Source organism: Erithacus rubecula (assembly GCF_903797595.1).
Source record: "Erithacus rubecula genome assembly, chromosome: 6".
Classification (NCBI taxonomy): Eukaryota; Metazoa; Chordata; class Aves; order Passeriformes; family Muscicapidae; genus Erithacus; species Erithacus rubecula.
Window position 1 is genome coordinate 46,714,728 of NC_136688.1, and position 15,064 is coordinate 46,729,791.

The 15,064-nt window shown below is 43.4% G+C and overlaps 1 protein-coding gene across 1 annotated transcript in view; it reads left to right on the top strand.

Annotated features, from left to right (window-relative positions):
* The first annotated feature begins 718 nt into the window (after positions 1-718).
* The window catches only part of TUNAR (transmembrane neural differentiation associated intracellular calcium regulator), a 150,913-nt gene continuing 136,567 nt past the window's right edge, over positions 719-15,064 (top strand). Inside the window, exon 1 of the mRNA XM_079309582.1 lies at positions 719-805. The gene's annotated coding sequence lies outside the window, so the exon portion shown is untranslated. The remainder of the gene's footprint in view (positions 806-15,064) is intronic.

The window sequence follows — 15,064 nt, forward strand, 5'->3', positions numbered from 1 at the left end:
TGGGTACCTATTTAAACCTTCACAGCTCAGGAAGGGAACAGATTTAGGACTGGTATTCAAGAATGTGCTGTGCTGCAGATGTAAATAAAATATACAGATTCTAGAATTCTTCAGTATTTCATTTATTTGTTCATCCATCCGTGATACTTCACGAGAGACAAGCAATAGGACTTGAAAGGGAAGATTTGCAAAAATATTGATAGATCCTGAAAGGAACGCAAATTGATGGTAGGGGGAAGCTGTGGAGGGTCTTGCCGGGGAGATGCTCTGGGAGAGCGGCCGGGGCCACCCAGGAGATGGTGCTGTTGGACCGGGGAAGCGGCACAGCCCTGACCCAGAAGCATCTTTCAATGCGGTCCTCCCTGTTTTCCATCTGTGTTGCACGTTACTCTTTGGGGTCCTGGCTTTCTTTAGGGAGAAGAAGGTGCCGGTGTTAGCCAGGTGCGGTGTGCGATGCCAATCCCATCCAGCCGGCCCTGCGCGCTCGCTGGAGATGACGGCAGTGCTTGAAGGCGATGTTTCTCGCCGGGACTGCGTGGCTGCCGAGCTGCTAACGCCGAGGCGGGGAGCAGCTTCACAGCTCGCTGCCCTCGCCGGAGCCACCGCCTGAGCAGCGCCGTGCCCCGGCCGGGCGCTCGCAGCCGCGCCGGGGGAGCGCTCCGGGGGCTGCGGGGGATCGCTGTCCGCCGGCTCCGCGACAGCTCCTGCCGGCTCCCTGCCCTGCCGGCTCCCTGCCCTGCCGGCCCCCTGCCCTGCCGGCCCCCTGCCAGCCCCGGCGGCCCGTCCCGCACACGTGCTGCCCCAGGTAAGCGCAGGGCGGCTCCGGGCGAGCGCGGCTCCGGGACCCCCGCCCGTGTCCCGCACACGAGGCACCTGCGAGCCCTGCCAGCGCCAGGGGCTGCGGGAGGTGCAGCTGGGAGGATTGGAGGTGGCAAAGGGGAATTTGGGGCTCTTTCGGACCGGAGTGTCTCAGCAGAGCCAGAGGTCAGAGGGTGGTGGTGACGTTTTCTGTCGATTTGCTGTTTTATTAGCATCCTCTCATCTCATTTGGTTCAGAGGCTTCAAATCTGGCCAGAAAAGATCAGCAGGAGCTGGAACAGATTAGTGGATGCCCTGGGAGTGACTGTAGCAACAAGAAGCCACCAGACTGGTTACTTGAAGAATATTTAATGGAAGGGAACATCAAAGGCTTTGCCCCTGGTGCAGGAGGGCTTGTGTCTCTGAGTATGCCTGCATGTGTAACCAGGCAGTGACCAGGGTTTTACATGTGATATAAATCTAATTACCTAGGTCTTTTCTATCTGAATGGGTATAACCAAAATAAGATCTTTCTACATGCAGGCAGAGGCCAAAAGCAAACCTCCTGCAGGTATCTGGGTGGGGTACAAGGCCTCCCTACCTGCACCCACCACTGAGCCATGGTGAGTTTGTTGCACCCACTTCTCTGTGGCTGAAGTCAGCATGGGCAGTGGTGGAGGAGAAGTGGCTGGAGAGGAAAGAGCCATCAGAGGGAGGATGGCCTAACCTCACTTGGAGCAGAGCCACTGGGGAAGTCAGGGGTGGAGGGATTTGGGGGTTGTGTCTGTTGTGCTGCGTTTCCAGTCCTCTCTTTTAAAATCATTAAAATGATGACCAGTGGTAGGATTCTATTTTTTTTTTTCTTAACAATAAATGTTTTAAAGCTCAGCTGACATTTTGTGGGGGCTTTTGCTACATGAGTAATGATTTGGCATGAGCTGGGTAGGGAAGTGATTGAGAAGCTCTGCTGTCCAGCCATGCTTAGGTGTGTCAGCAGAAGGAAACCAGAATTAAATACCAAACAGCAATTCAGGAAGTAGCATAACAAGCCCAAAGCAAGCCTGTTCAAATTTCTTTGCTTTTCATGTGAACTTGAGGTACGGTGCAGCTCACTCTTCCAAACAACTGTCAAGTTTTCAGGCAGGAGCTGGATGTTCCTTGGGCTCTGAGCAGGAGATGGCTCAGGGCTCAGGCCACAGCTTGAACATCATCCCACACATCTCTGTCTCAGGAAGACAAGCTCCTCCTACATATTGACGAGGAGTCTCAGCAGGCACCGGACAGTGAGTTACACACTTTGTTTTAGGGACCATTTTGCACTCAGCTCATGAATAAAATTAAGTGCTTAGGATCAGCACACTGACTCAATCTAGGAGACCTCTCTGCTCTGAGACCCCAAACCACCAAGCTATAGTGTCAGGCCTCCTTTCACCCCAGAAACTTTGCAGCTCTTTCTGAGCCAGGTACCCTGTCCCACCAGGTGGAAGGGTGTGCCCTCATCCCTCCCAGGTCCCTGTCAGGTGGCCAAGTGCTTCATTGGAGCAGTGGTGGTTTGACCTCCCTCCCATGCAGCCCTGGAAGACAGTGCTCTAATCACTGCACTATTGCAGACAAGCAGTTTGCAACACCATGTTGCTACTGGTATGGATTACACACCCCAGGTTTGCCAGATACTGTCCAATTACTGCCTTTGGAAAGTATTTAAAAAAGGGGTAGGTGCCCTTTTTTCTCAGCCTGGGCCAGAGCCATAAGTCAGCATGAAATTTCAGATCAAAATGCCACCTTTTTTAGGTGCCTACATCCTGATATCCTGATTTTTGCTTCTTGATTAATATGTAGGAAGGAATTCAAGACAAGGTTGCATCTGTAGCTGCTAGCAGACACATTAATGTAATATAGTCCTGTGCCTTAGTGGGAAATAAAGTACAAAAAAGTGTCAGAGCATCTGGGTTTGGTTGTGTTGAGAGGATTTGTCACGAAAGCTCCTGAGGGAAGAGTGGAGGAAGATGCCATGAATTCCACTTAAGAACAATAATAGAGTCTGGAGGGCATGTATGTTGCCAACAACAATAATACTGGGAAAACAAAGAGGAAATCAGTACAACTGGGTGTCAGAGAACCCTTCCAAATCTGAAAATCTAACCTTAGTTCTGATACATTGGTCTATTAATTAGGGTAATAACTAGATAAAAGGGAAATAAAAGGGAAGTATGATGGACTGTAAAATACTAAAGTTATAAAATAAGAATGCTTCAGTTTGTCAGTCAGAAGAGTTGGAACAATTAACTGGTGGTTCAGAAACTGGATCACTGAAGATTAAAGGCAGAAATTAAAGAAGATAAAGACGTTGCTGAGAATCTAAATGATTTGTTTGCAGTGCTCAGGCACAGAGAATATCAGAGTGATACCTACTGGGACTTGCTCCTTCCTGGTAATCAAGATGTGTCAGAAGGAAGAGCTGGAACAAATCGATAATTTAAAAAGCAGCAAATCATCTGCTCCAGATGGTACATTGAAAAGTTTTGAAGGAGCTTAGTATGAAATAGCTGATCTGCAGCAAAAATACGCCTTTCTTAATTAAAACCAGCTATTTTGCTGGAGAAGTGGAAGGTAACAGTTGTACCCAGAGCTGAAAATAGGATTGAGATAATTTGAGGAAGCACACACTCTCTATACCCAGATATACACTTCTGTTTTATAAGATGGTTGAAAGCAGAATATAAAGTAGGGGTAAAAAAAAAAGAAAAATGATAGTAACTAAAGAGTAAAGTTTCTGCAGGAAAGAGTCATGCCTCATCATTTATCTGTTTTATCTCCAACTGGAACACTCTCATAATGGGCAAATAAGAAGGAACCACTGAAATTTAGATAAACCTCAAAGGACCTTTGGCCTAGGCAGGATAGTGTGAAACAAAGAGAGGGGAGTTTCTGGAATCTCTTGGCTGATGAGACTGTGCCAGGCTGCATGTCCAGAGGAGCCCTGGCCACCATCAGGCCTGTGACTCTCTGGCAGTCCTAGCCCACCCATGTGGAGCCAAGCCTGCTCCCAGCTGTGCTGGGAGGGAGGAACCAGTGAGGGATGAGTGACCCATTTCCAGCCTCTGAGAAAGCTCAGCAGAGGTTGTTCCTGTGTGTCTGTCAGAGTCTGAAAAGGTGAACACCTGAGAAAGCTTACACGCTGCTTTTGAATTATAAGTCCTACAGAGGATGAAGAGGTTGCAGGAGGTCAGAGGAGCATCAGTGGCAGCTTTGGTGGGGAGCTCTTGCTGTGGGTAGCACCAAGGTAGCATCTTTGTGGTGAAGGCATTCATGGGAAAAGCTGGCAGAGTGCTTTTTTCTACTGTCACTCACTAGAAGCAGGTCTAGCACTATTTAAAAGAAAATTAAAGGACAAATTTTGTTGTAGCAAAATAGAAAATTAATATAACAAAGCATCTAACTTCAGAAGAAGAAATAAGAGGAAAAGTTTTAATTTTCCCAATGCTTTGTGTGAATTAATTAGATGCAATATCAGTGTCAGCATTGTTTAACAACAAGCCTGTATGTTTATAGTGAATACTCTGGATGCTCTGAGAGGAAAATCCATACCTTTCCCCTTAGAGGGAATCCATAAGAATCCATAACTTTACCCTTAAAAATGTAGTTTTTTCCTATCTTAATTTTATTCAAATTGGGACCATTTGTGCACTCCTTCTTGTGTTCTTTATTCCCACATCCTTCTTCAGAGGTATTTCCCTGCTTCTATTCTGTCAGTGAAGGGTGGAAAACTGTCCATGTCACTGGGAAAAAAATTTCAGTAGGATTTTGGGCAATAGCTTAAAAAACCCAAGCAACCAACCAACAAATCTTTAACAAGTGTTTCATGTTCAGAGCCTTTGTTAATACAAATAAACAATTTTCATCAATTTCAATCAGAGGTTCTTTGCTCTTTTAGGCAATCAACAGAACTACTACCTCCTTCTTTCTTATTTGTCTTTGCCTGTCAGTCCTCCTCTATTTCTTCTGATCTTTTCTATGCATTCTTCCCTCAGTCCTAGGGTCTTCCTTTCCTTGCCCTCCCTCTCACAGGTGTGTGATGCTGCTGTTGCTTGTCTTCTTCTATACCTGCTCCTGCCTTCTCACAGCCTTGTCAGCTCACAGCTGTACCAACTCTGGTGCCCAGCCAGAGTCAATTATGCCAGCAGAGCTAATTAGAAGTCACAAGATGTTGTGCCTCATTCTTGAGATTTGTACAGCTCACCATTGCAGTGTGCTCTGCTGACTAGGAAATACTTATTTATGATAACAAAATTTATAACAACAAAAAAATAAAAATTAAAGGCTTCTGGAATAATCCTGCTGTTTTTATCTTTGCTCTGTTCTGTGCAATTATTTTATTAAATTAATAACATCTAGTATACAGCATTTCTAGGATTTTGCTGGGTATTTGGTGGGGAACAGCATCAGCCATGAAATGCCTGGAGAAGTGCTGCATTTATGGATGATAAACTAAGCTGTAGATTTTAGAAAGACTGTGTTTTGCCTTTTACTTTAAATTTTCTTATGCAGTCGCATAAGGGAGCAAAGGATGGTGCAGAGGTGCCCAGGACAGTTTTAAATTAGCTAATTTAGATGCAAAGCCAGTTTTGCCACGGCAGCGTGGAGCAGAGCAGCCTGGCTGATTCACTCAGCTCCCCAGCAGTCCCCAGGGTCTCCCTGCTCTGCTTCCTTTTCTGCAAGAAAAGCTCCCCTCTCTGCTGCCATGGGATGCTCATGCCATCTCACAGCAGGTCAGCTGCCTGATGGGACAGTTTGCTGATGTGCAGCTTGTGGCTTTTCCAGATGCACCATCTACAGCGGAGTGAATGGGTCAGTAGATTTGGGTCCTTTCCTTCCATTTATGAAAACACCCATAACTGTCAAAGCTCAAGAGAACTAAGACCCTACAAGAAACCTGAACCACTTGCACATCAATGCCACCAGCAAATGCTTCTTTGAGCTGGTTTCCATGTCTGAGACTCAGACCAACATGCAGTGATCTTGTTATTTCTACATCAGCAGAGTAGCAGACAGCTCTGACATTTCTTCTCTTACCCAAAACTACTTTGGGCTAGATAAAACAATAAGACCTCAGTGATAGTTGCCCAGAGCAGTTCTCAAAACCACTTTATTAGTCATTAAGACAAAGAAAATCATCCTCAGTCACAGGACTATGGGAAATAGAGATTATAGATACAGCCTTGGGGAAAAGCTTTGTGTTAATTATTGTAACGTCTTGTGAACTCCTCTAAGATGTCCAAGTTGTAACTGTTCATCTGGGCTCCACCTAGCAGAAAAATACTTATATGTTTTCTGATCATCCTGCCAGCATAAGGCCCATTGTAATTATACAGTTCATGGTTACTTTTTTCCTTCCTATCCCTTTCCTCCAAGGCTAAAGGGTCTTTCGTCTGGTGGACAAGTTTTTTTTCATATTTTACCTCACAAAAAACATCTGTAATAGGAGAGTGAGACCTCAAATAAGAGGAATTTTCTATACAGTTTTCTATTTGGAGAAGCCAAAGTTAAAAGAAAATTAAATCAGGTTTTTTTTTCCTCAGAAGAGGGATATCATTTTGTCTGGTCAGCTATTGTGAGTTTGTTTTCCCAAACTGCTGAGTTCAGCTGGAACTTTAGGTGCTTGATCTCTTTGAAAATCAGGCCTGGGGCTTCCAAATCCAGGCAAAGGGCCATGGTGGTTTATATAGCAACTCTGGCACAGAGCATGAAGTAGAGCTTCTCACTTTCAGAGGGACCTTCTTACTTCAAGGACTTCAGGGACTATGAGTACTGAACCCTGGCTTATTTAAAGTCCTTTCTGCTTTGAGGTATTCCACCAGGGAGTGCAGTCTCCAGCACAAAATGATGCAATCCCAAATAGGACTCTGCATCTGAACCCCCTCTGGATTATTATCTGACACTATCATTTTTTCTTGTGGAGATGATAAAAAGTGCACTATGAAACCCTACAACATCTTTTCTAAAGAGGACTGGGAGCTGGTATCCTGAGAATATGACAGGAACCTCTAATAAATAAACCTTGATATTTATTAGGTAATCAAATCCATGTTTCACTGTAGTGTAGTGGGGTAATACTTCATTCTGTTCACTGTCCTGATTTGATTGGAATTTCAAGTGCTAAATCTAATCTCTAATTTTAATTCCTGGTTTTTATTTGTTTGCTTCTAGCTGACAATACTGTTGCCCTCTTGCTTTTTTGGTTTGGATGTGTCCATTTAGATCTTATGAAAACAAGTTTACTTTATTCGGGCATGCAGAACTTTTCCAGCAAGTCCCAGAGACTGATTTCTGGAGACTTACTTGACTTTGAGATCACATCCTGGAGGATGGTGGTGTTGAGCTATAATTGGTTTCTCAGAGTTGATTTTCTCCTCTTATTAGTTCACAGAGCAGATGAGCAATTCACTCACTTAACTCTAGATTGGTTCATGAGATTGAAGAGCCTGTCCTTGCACTCATATTTTATACATCTCCTACCATTTCTTTATAAACAGCCAATTGAATTAGACTAAGTTTGAACCCAAAGTGCTTTCTTTCTTTACCACATTGAAGCACAGCTCAGAGTCTGGTGGAGCTCTTAAGGAAATGCACTGTTCCCAATATTCTGCTTCTGTTGATATGCCCCACTAGAGCTCAGCAAATGTGTATTACTTTTATCACCATGATAACACAAGTATGCCTTCTGATGAAATTCAGAGAGGCATTTACATTTCTCTTCTGCTTGTAATTAGGGCAGAGCAGGCAGGAGGAGACCCTGACCTTTTACATCACTTTGTACAGGCACTGTGGTCATGATGCCAGGGCAGGAATTGTGAGACTCTTTAAGCTTTGTTAATGACTCTGCTGGAGATGCTTCCTTCAGGGCTCAGGTTCTGTTTCCCTTATATCAATGAGTTAACCTGTTTTTTAAATCAATGACCTTGCACTAATTAACCCACAGAGCAGGGTTTTTCCTCCAGCCTGTTTCTGCAGTGTCAGTGACAAGTGACCAGAGCCACTAGGTTTGCTTGTGCTGTGTGTCCTCCTTGGGAAAATGGGGAGTAAGTGGTGGGATACAATCCTGAAAACCACTTTGCTGTGGTGCTGCTATGTCCCAATCCATGTGTAAAACCTGGGTATGTTTTAACAGAAGTTAGGCAAACACTGACAACTGCATGGAGTTGTCCACATGTGAAATGTCTGTCTGTGCTTGGTTTGCAGTCAATGGTGGTCACTCAGTCCTGCCAGAGTGGTCCAGGGAGGTGTCCAAGCATCAGTGCCACAGCTCAATTGTTTAAACATACACGTGTGGTGCCATCTGAGATTCCCTGGAGTAAATGGGACATCCCCAAGAGCTGAAGATTTAGCTCAGGCCACACCAGACACCTCCACACAGTCAAACCTAGCTGTGTGCTTTGAGGGTAGGCTGAAATATTCTCTAGGGTCTATTCACTATCAGCAAATTCTCCTGGTGATTGCAGCCTGCAGGCAGCACTCACATGTAGGCACCTGGATGGAAGCACCTTCACCTGCAGCTGCACCCTAAAGATACAGCTCTGGCTTCCAGAGACATTTAGAGTTAAATATGTAGATAAGCACCTCCCAAGGGCAAAGTGTTCGGCCCATTTTTAATAGGTACTATCGGAGCAAAAGAAGAGCCTTTTGAAATTGCCTTTCATCAAACTGGCTGCAGAAGTACACCAGGTATGTTGCTGTTTAAATTTCAGGTTAAGAAAGTGAAAAGCATCCCACCTTTAGATGAGATGTAACCCTTTTAACTCCACTGACCCAGAAAGAGTTTTCTGCAGTTACCCACAGGAAAGGCCATACAGAGACACAGTAATGATATTCTGAACCTCAGGAGCATCTTGAGTATTTCTGAACTTTGCAAAATGATGTTGACTTAAAGATAGTTGAGTTGGAACTGAGCTATGCACAAGCTAAAAACTTACTGTTTTTTCCTTTCTCCAGATAATACTTTGCACCTTTGCAGCCAAAAGATCTGTGGAAATGAGCACAGCTTCTCACTCTATTTCCCTGGACAATTTGAGTCTTCACCACCTGGGTGGTGTTTTCTTACCCCTTTCTCCCATTTTCATTCTTTCTGAAAGATGGAAAGACCACAGTTTTACTTGGGTTCTTCTGGGAGGCATACAAACCATGATGGCTGCTGTGGGATTGATTGGAGAAGTTTAGTGTGGGAGTAATGACATTTTCAAATTAAGGCTGACTGACCCAGATGCTTGTTATAGAGGTATCTCATTTAGAAGCTTAAGTGAATTATATGGTCAAAGTTTTAAAAGGAGATGTGAGAGGAAAAACTGGGGCAACTAAAAAAGTGCAGCAACAGTGAAAGTCTGAGAAGTGCAATAGAGTCTGTATAAATCCACAATTCATCACCCTGGGGACAATTGAAAGTGGAAGTAATTGTAGAAAAGTAAAAGGTAAGTCTTCAGTGGATGATGACTAAGTTCATTCCAGTGGGATTAATTTTACTTACATCAATGAGAATCCAACTCTCACCAGAGTGGGATGATGGCTCTGGTGAGAAGGTAATACTGTCAACTCAATATGTCATTAAACAATATTATTTTGCCACTATAGTTGTCAAAAACCTCACATTTTGCAGGTGTTTTGATTAGATTTATGTTTTTATCTGTATCCAGGTGGTGTGAATGACTGAAACTTTGAACAGAGCCCACTTATTTTTTCTTGATTTCCATATATATATATATGTGTGTGTGTGTGTGTGTGTGTATGTATGTATATGGAAAATGCAAATTTATATATCAAGTAGAGTCCACAGAGTTATTGGAATGAAAGAGCTAAGCAGATTTTGGCTCTGCTCTGAGCAGTTTCCTCATGATCACTATTCTGTGCTTAGATCCCTACAGAGGGACATGTATTTATTTGGACTTCTAAGGAGATCAAGCCACAAAAGGATGCTGACAATTTGATGTGTGTTTCATGTGGTGCCTTGTTTATAAAGATCCTAAATGACCTTACAATGTGTGATGAGGAGAGGCTCAAAACCAATGTGATGCCAGGAGCAGCACCAGGGTGCTGCAGTTCAGCGTGGGCAGGAGTTTGCTGAGATCCCTGGGTCTCATCTCTCCACAAAACAAGGCTCCCTAAGGCAGTCACTGCACACTCCAAATTCCCTCCACCCATGCTGGCTGCTGCAGCCAGGAGTGCTGCATAAAGCTCTTTCCAAGGTTTGCTCTGTGCAAACAACCTGCAGTGCCATCAGTACCTGATCTGCTAGGCTGGTGGGTTTGCAGCCAGAGCCCAGAAGTGAGCTCCACTCCACTGGGGCCAGCCAGCTGCTGCACTCGTGTTCATGTGAGGAATCCTCTCCTGCTGGATGCCATGTGCTCCTGGGAGAGGCCCTGGCACCCTGTGGCCAGCCATACCCAGTGATGCAGCCAGCTGTGTTCCCATCTCTAATTGCCATTGTGTGGAGCAGAGCAGAGGTTATTTTGCTGGGTGGAAAGTATCCAGTGTTCTTTAGAGAAACACCTGGGAGGTTATCACATCCCAGAGAAGCTGCTGAAGGCAAGTGCCCAGAGGAAGGTGACAGGGATAACTTTGGCATCCTGAAGTGGAAAATAACTTAAACAGGCCTGCAATGTAATTGAAGGTGTGATACTTCAAGTGAATTCCTCCATCCATGTACCTCCCTCAGCTCAGCTCTCTGTACTCCTTTCTTTCTTTGAGCCAGCACCAATATCTCTTACTTGCAAGTTTTCATAGGCAAAATTTGATTGAAATTACCAGAAATCAAGGACCTCTGCCTTCACATCCACTTCTATTGCTTCTTGTGATTGTTTGAGTCGATTTTTGCCCTCCCTTTGCTCTTCCAGATGCTGTCACAGCTTTAATATGTCAGTACAAAGCTCAGGCAGCCTCACCAGTCAGTCATCCTGCCTCAGGGCAGCAGGTGCCTCAGCAGGTGTTATTTGCTGGAAGGAGAGATTCCACTTGGGTTGGGCTGATGGGAAGAACAGCTGATGTTGGCAGTGGCATTGGAGGAAAGTGATGGTCCCATGCACACTGGGGCTGGCTAATGCTGTCACTAGAAAATTTCTCTCTTTTGGAAACCATCTGACAAGTGAACCCACCTTCACCATTAGTTTGGGTCATGACAGGAAAAGAAACTTCCCTATATAGAAGACACTTCTTGTCCTTTGCTTATGTAAGTCAGAGCTATGGCTTCTGGGCTCTCACTGAATGCCTCCTTTCTCTGTACTTTTCCAGCTCATTTGATACAGTTTTGAATTGTGGGTTCTTGGAGGGTTTTTTTTTAAAGTTTTTAAAAAAGATATATTAATTACACAAATGCTTAGTGGAGAGCCATGCTCATGTCAAAAGGTTTAAGCCCTGGGTTTAATTTGGATGAATGCCTGAAATTTAGCTCTGAACCAGTGGCAGTCTTTGAATTTATAAATACTAATATCCACCTGAGATTCTGGTCCAAAGCAAGAGTAAGGTTTTTATTCTGTTCAGGTTCCTCATCTCTGCTTATCACTGTAGCAAATTAGGCCTTTTCAGGCAAGCAACAAGTGGTATGACTAACAATCTTGTAGTTCTTATTCTTTCTTCCCAGCAGTGTCAGTGAGAACAGCCAAGGTCTGGCCATCCCAGCCAAGGACTTAAAAAAATGTTTGGTATTTTTGAGGACTCTTGCAAATTTTAATAAAAAATATTTTTGGTTGTGAGTTTGTCTGCTCTTGTACAGAGAACAGGTTCAGGATCCTTCCCATTCCCAAAAGTCTCAGGGAGAGTGAAAGTCTATAACAAGTATTTAACCATAGAAGTCAGTGCCTGGGGACCGAGTGATCAAATAAGATAAACTGGAGTGATATATCAGCTGAAGGCATGACAATAGGATAGAAATAACACTTTAGTTATGATAAAATGTTCATGCATTTAAAAAGTAGGAATTTATGCTTTCTTGGCATCTTGAAAAAAAAGTCAAAATAACATTAAGCAGGTAAGTGAAACCTGGATTTGGGATTTTGTATGTGATAAAATTAGGTAACTCAGCAGAGATTTTTTGTGACTAATTGGTAGGACTGTGGGTGGAAATGTCTGTGGTACTGTGTGCTGTGTAAGCAGCACATCTGCTTACTGCACTTTCTCTTCCCTGAAATCATGTTCTGATCCGTGTTTGCTAATGCCTGTTCCAGCACAGAGAGAGTCAGGCTGCTCTTGGTCACAGGCTGTCTGGTGGCACTGGGAATTTTCACCTTATGGTAAAGTCAGAAATAGCACCAAGGCAGGGCACTTTGTGCTAGTTGGAGGATTCTGTTTCCTGGGTGAAGAAAGACAAGACACAAATGTCACCTCTGTGACTCCCATGCACTCTTGGTCTGAGCACAGGGCTGAAGGTGCCCAGCTGTCCTTGGTCTGCAGGAGCTCTGCTTTCACCTGCTAGAGCTCAGCACAACAGGGAGCTTCTTTCCTTATCCACCCATGATTGAATACTGTTAGTATTTAATACTTGTATTGAATCTCAGATAATTGCTAAAGTGCTGAACTGCTGTCTCAACTTATCCTTGTGCAATTAATGATATTGATCACCCTACACTGACCTTGAGAGTTAATATCTGTTTTTTCCCTTAGTTTCCCTTGATGAATGGTGCTTTCTACATACCAACTTATAATTTTGTCAAGGTGTCTGATCACAGGGTCTGATCCTGCAGACACTGAAATGCAAACAGTGCTTTCTGCAATGGTTTTTTTTTTTTGGGACAATAAGAATATTTATGTCTAGGCTGAAAAAGAGAATCAGTTTTTTATTTTTACAGGATTTTGCCTGGGGGAAGCCTATACAAATATTTGTATAATAGTCAAATTGCTTGAAATCTGTGTAGGATACCTGCACAAAGATTTGAGGCTCCAAAAGTCAGGCCTTATTTTCTCCATCAAATAATTTGGTGGTTCTTTTCTTCATCTAATGATAAAGTTTCTGTTTTTCCCAAAAAATCCTTTCCCAAAGTAAACACCCTGGTTAAGACAGAGAGATAATTGAGGCAATTTATTTGTCTCATCTCATTTGGAGAGACCTTTAGAAGTCTTTTTGCTCTAGGTAATCTGAACAACATCTTTTTCCTGATTACCTTGAACAAAGTGAAGAATTCATTTATGGTTATCTTTTACTAATAGGCTCCCCTGCTTACCTAATCCTCATCTTACTAGTATTATCTGATAGTGAATCAACAGTACTGCTCCTGTTTTTATGACTTTTTTTTCCTTAGGCTCTTGCTGCACTATGTGCCTTTTTGCTTGTGCATATCCCTCTGCTGAGATCCCTCACAGAGGGATCAGAGCTACTGCAGGCCTGGAAACAGAGAATGTAGCAAAAAAGGTTCTGCTAAAGTCTCTGAAATATTTTAATTCTCTGCTGCAGAGAAAATCAAACAGATCTGGAATGTGTGGAGTGGCACTCCCAGCCCAGAGTTTGGATCACTGAGGAAAGCTTTGCAGTGCTGTATCATCCAGGAGACACACAGGGAGGGAGTCTGGGGGAAGAAATCTGCCTCCACATCGGTTTTCTCACATCAGCTCCAGCACTCACTGGTGGAGCAGTATGTGGGAACAGTGTGTGATAATCTCTCTGCTCCTTCTGCAGAGCAGATGGAGCACACCACAGCAGCCAGCACTCAGCACTCAGATTTACCTTCCCCACAGACACATGTAACTGCCCCCTTCCTTTGGACCACTGCATCATCTGAAGATGCCTTGTCTTTGTAAAAAGCATGAAAAGCTCTTCAAACACTGCCTCTTCCCTGCATTTGTACTCGTTCACCCCCTTCCCATTACATCCTCAGCAAATGCAGATTATTGCAAAATCCATTTAAAAACACAGTAGTTTTATGCTGAAAGATATCTAGAGGGCAGTAAATCCAGAGGGAAATATCCTTCAGTGCAAATGAAACCTCCTCTTTTATTTAATTTCTGAAAAATCAAACACAGGGTTACATAAAGCTTTTTTTTTTTTTTTCTTTCTTTCTTTCTCTCTCTCTCTCTCCATGAAGCAGCAAGAATAATAAGATATCTCTATAAGGTTAAGATATAATCATACCTGGGAGCAACCTTTTAATTTGATTAAAGCTTACAGCACTGGGCAAAGCCTCTAAGTTCAGGTGTGAATTATGAAGAAACTGCTTGGCCATCCACAATCCCATCTGAAAGAGTGTTGCTGTGTGACATGGAATGCTCCTGATTTGTGCATAACTCTGCTTGTTGTGAAGGATATATTTAATTTAGTATTAAGATTGTGTTATTGATTGCAATTTTGTTTTCCTTCATGTTTGGTTGAAATTGTAGCTGGCCAAACAGCAGCTGGGTTCCATTTAACTGTTGGCAATGGAAATCAAGGCTTCTGTGACATCTTGCTTTATTGCATACTGCCTTCTTCAGCACATTTTGACAGCCTTTGAGAAGTGTTTCTGCAATTACCCTCCCTAAATTTCATCACCAACAGTTCATTGGTATGCAGTAATAGGGATGTTGGAAACTCCTATCTCTTGTTCCCAATGTCTAATGTTTGGCACTTGAGGTTTGGAACTTGGCCATCAAGAAGTTATCAGAAAGCTTTAAAAAAAGGAAAAAGTTTAAAAATAGCCATGCTAGTGGTTTGAGTTTTTACTCAAATTTTGAAATTTTCACTTCAATTGTGCATGAAAAAATGGCATCTGCATGTTGAAAGATGCAAGTAGAGGCAAATCAGTGCAGCTTTTGTGGATTCTCAGTAACCACAGGGAAAACCAGACAGGCTCCTTTGAGCACACCTGGGAGTACTAGTGTCCAAATGTCGAAGGGGCATCTCCCATTTCCCACTTCCTGAAGATGCACAATGGGGTTAATGAACTGACCTCTGTTGGTCTGACATTTACATTTACTGATAAAAAATGTGGTGTGAGAGTGGGTGATTCTTGTGGTCAAGGGGAATGTATTTGCACTGAAATAGGATAGGATGTATACAGGAGAGGAGGATTGGGGCTGTGTAACTGGAAACTGTGCCTGAAATGAGAAGTATTTACATGACAGCATTTATGGCAAAGGCCAGGCAAGAACACAGACAATTTCCTGCTAATTGCTTCTCTTATGATGAACAACCCCCCTTTCCTGTCCCATACATGTGGTGATCTTTCACAGCTAGTATCACACTAGCATTGAAATATCAGGGAATTTTTGCCACTAGAACTGTCAGTCATTACTGAGTATGCAAATGGCATCACTC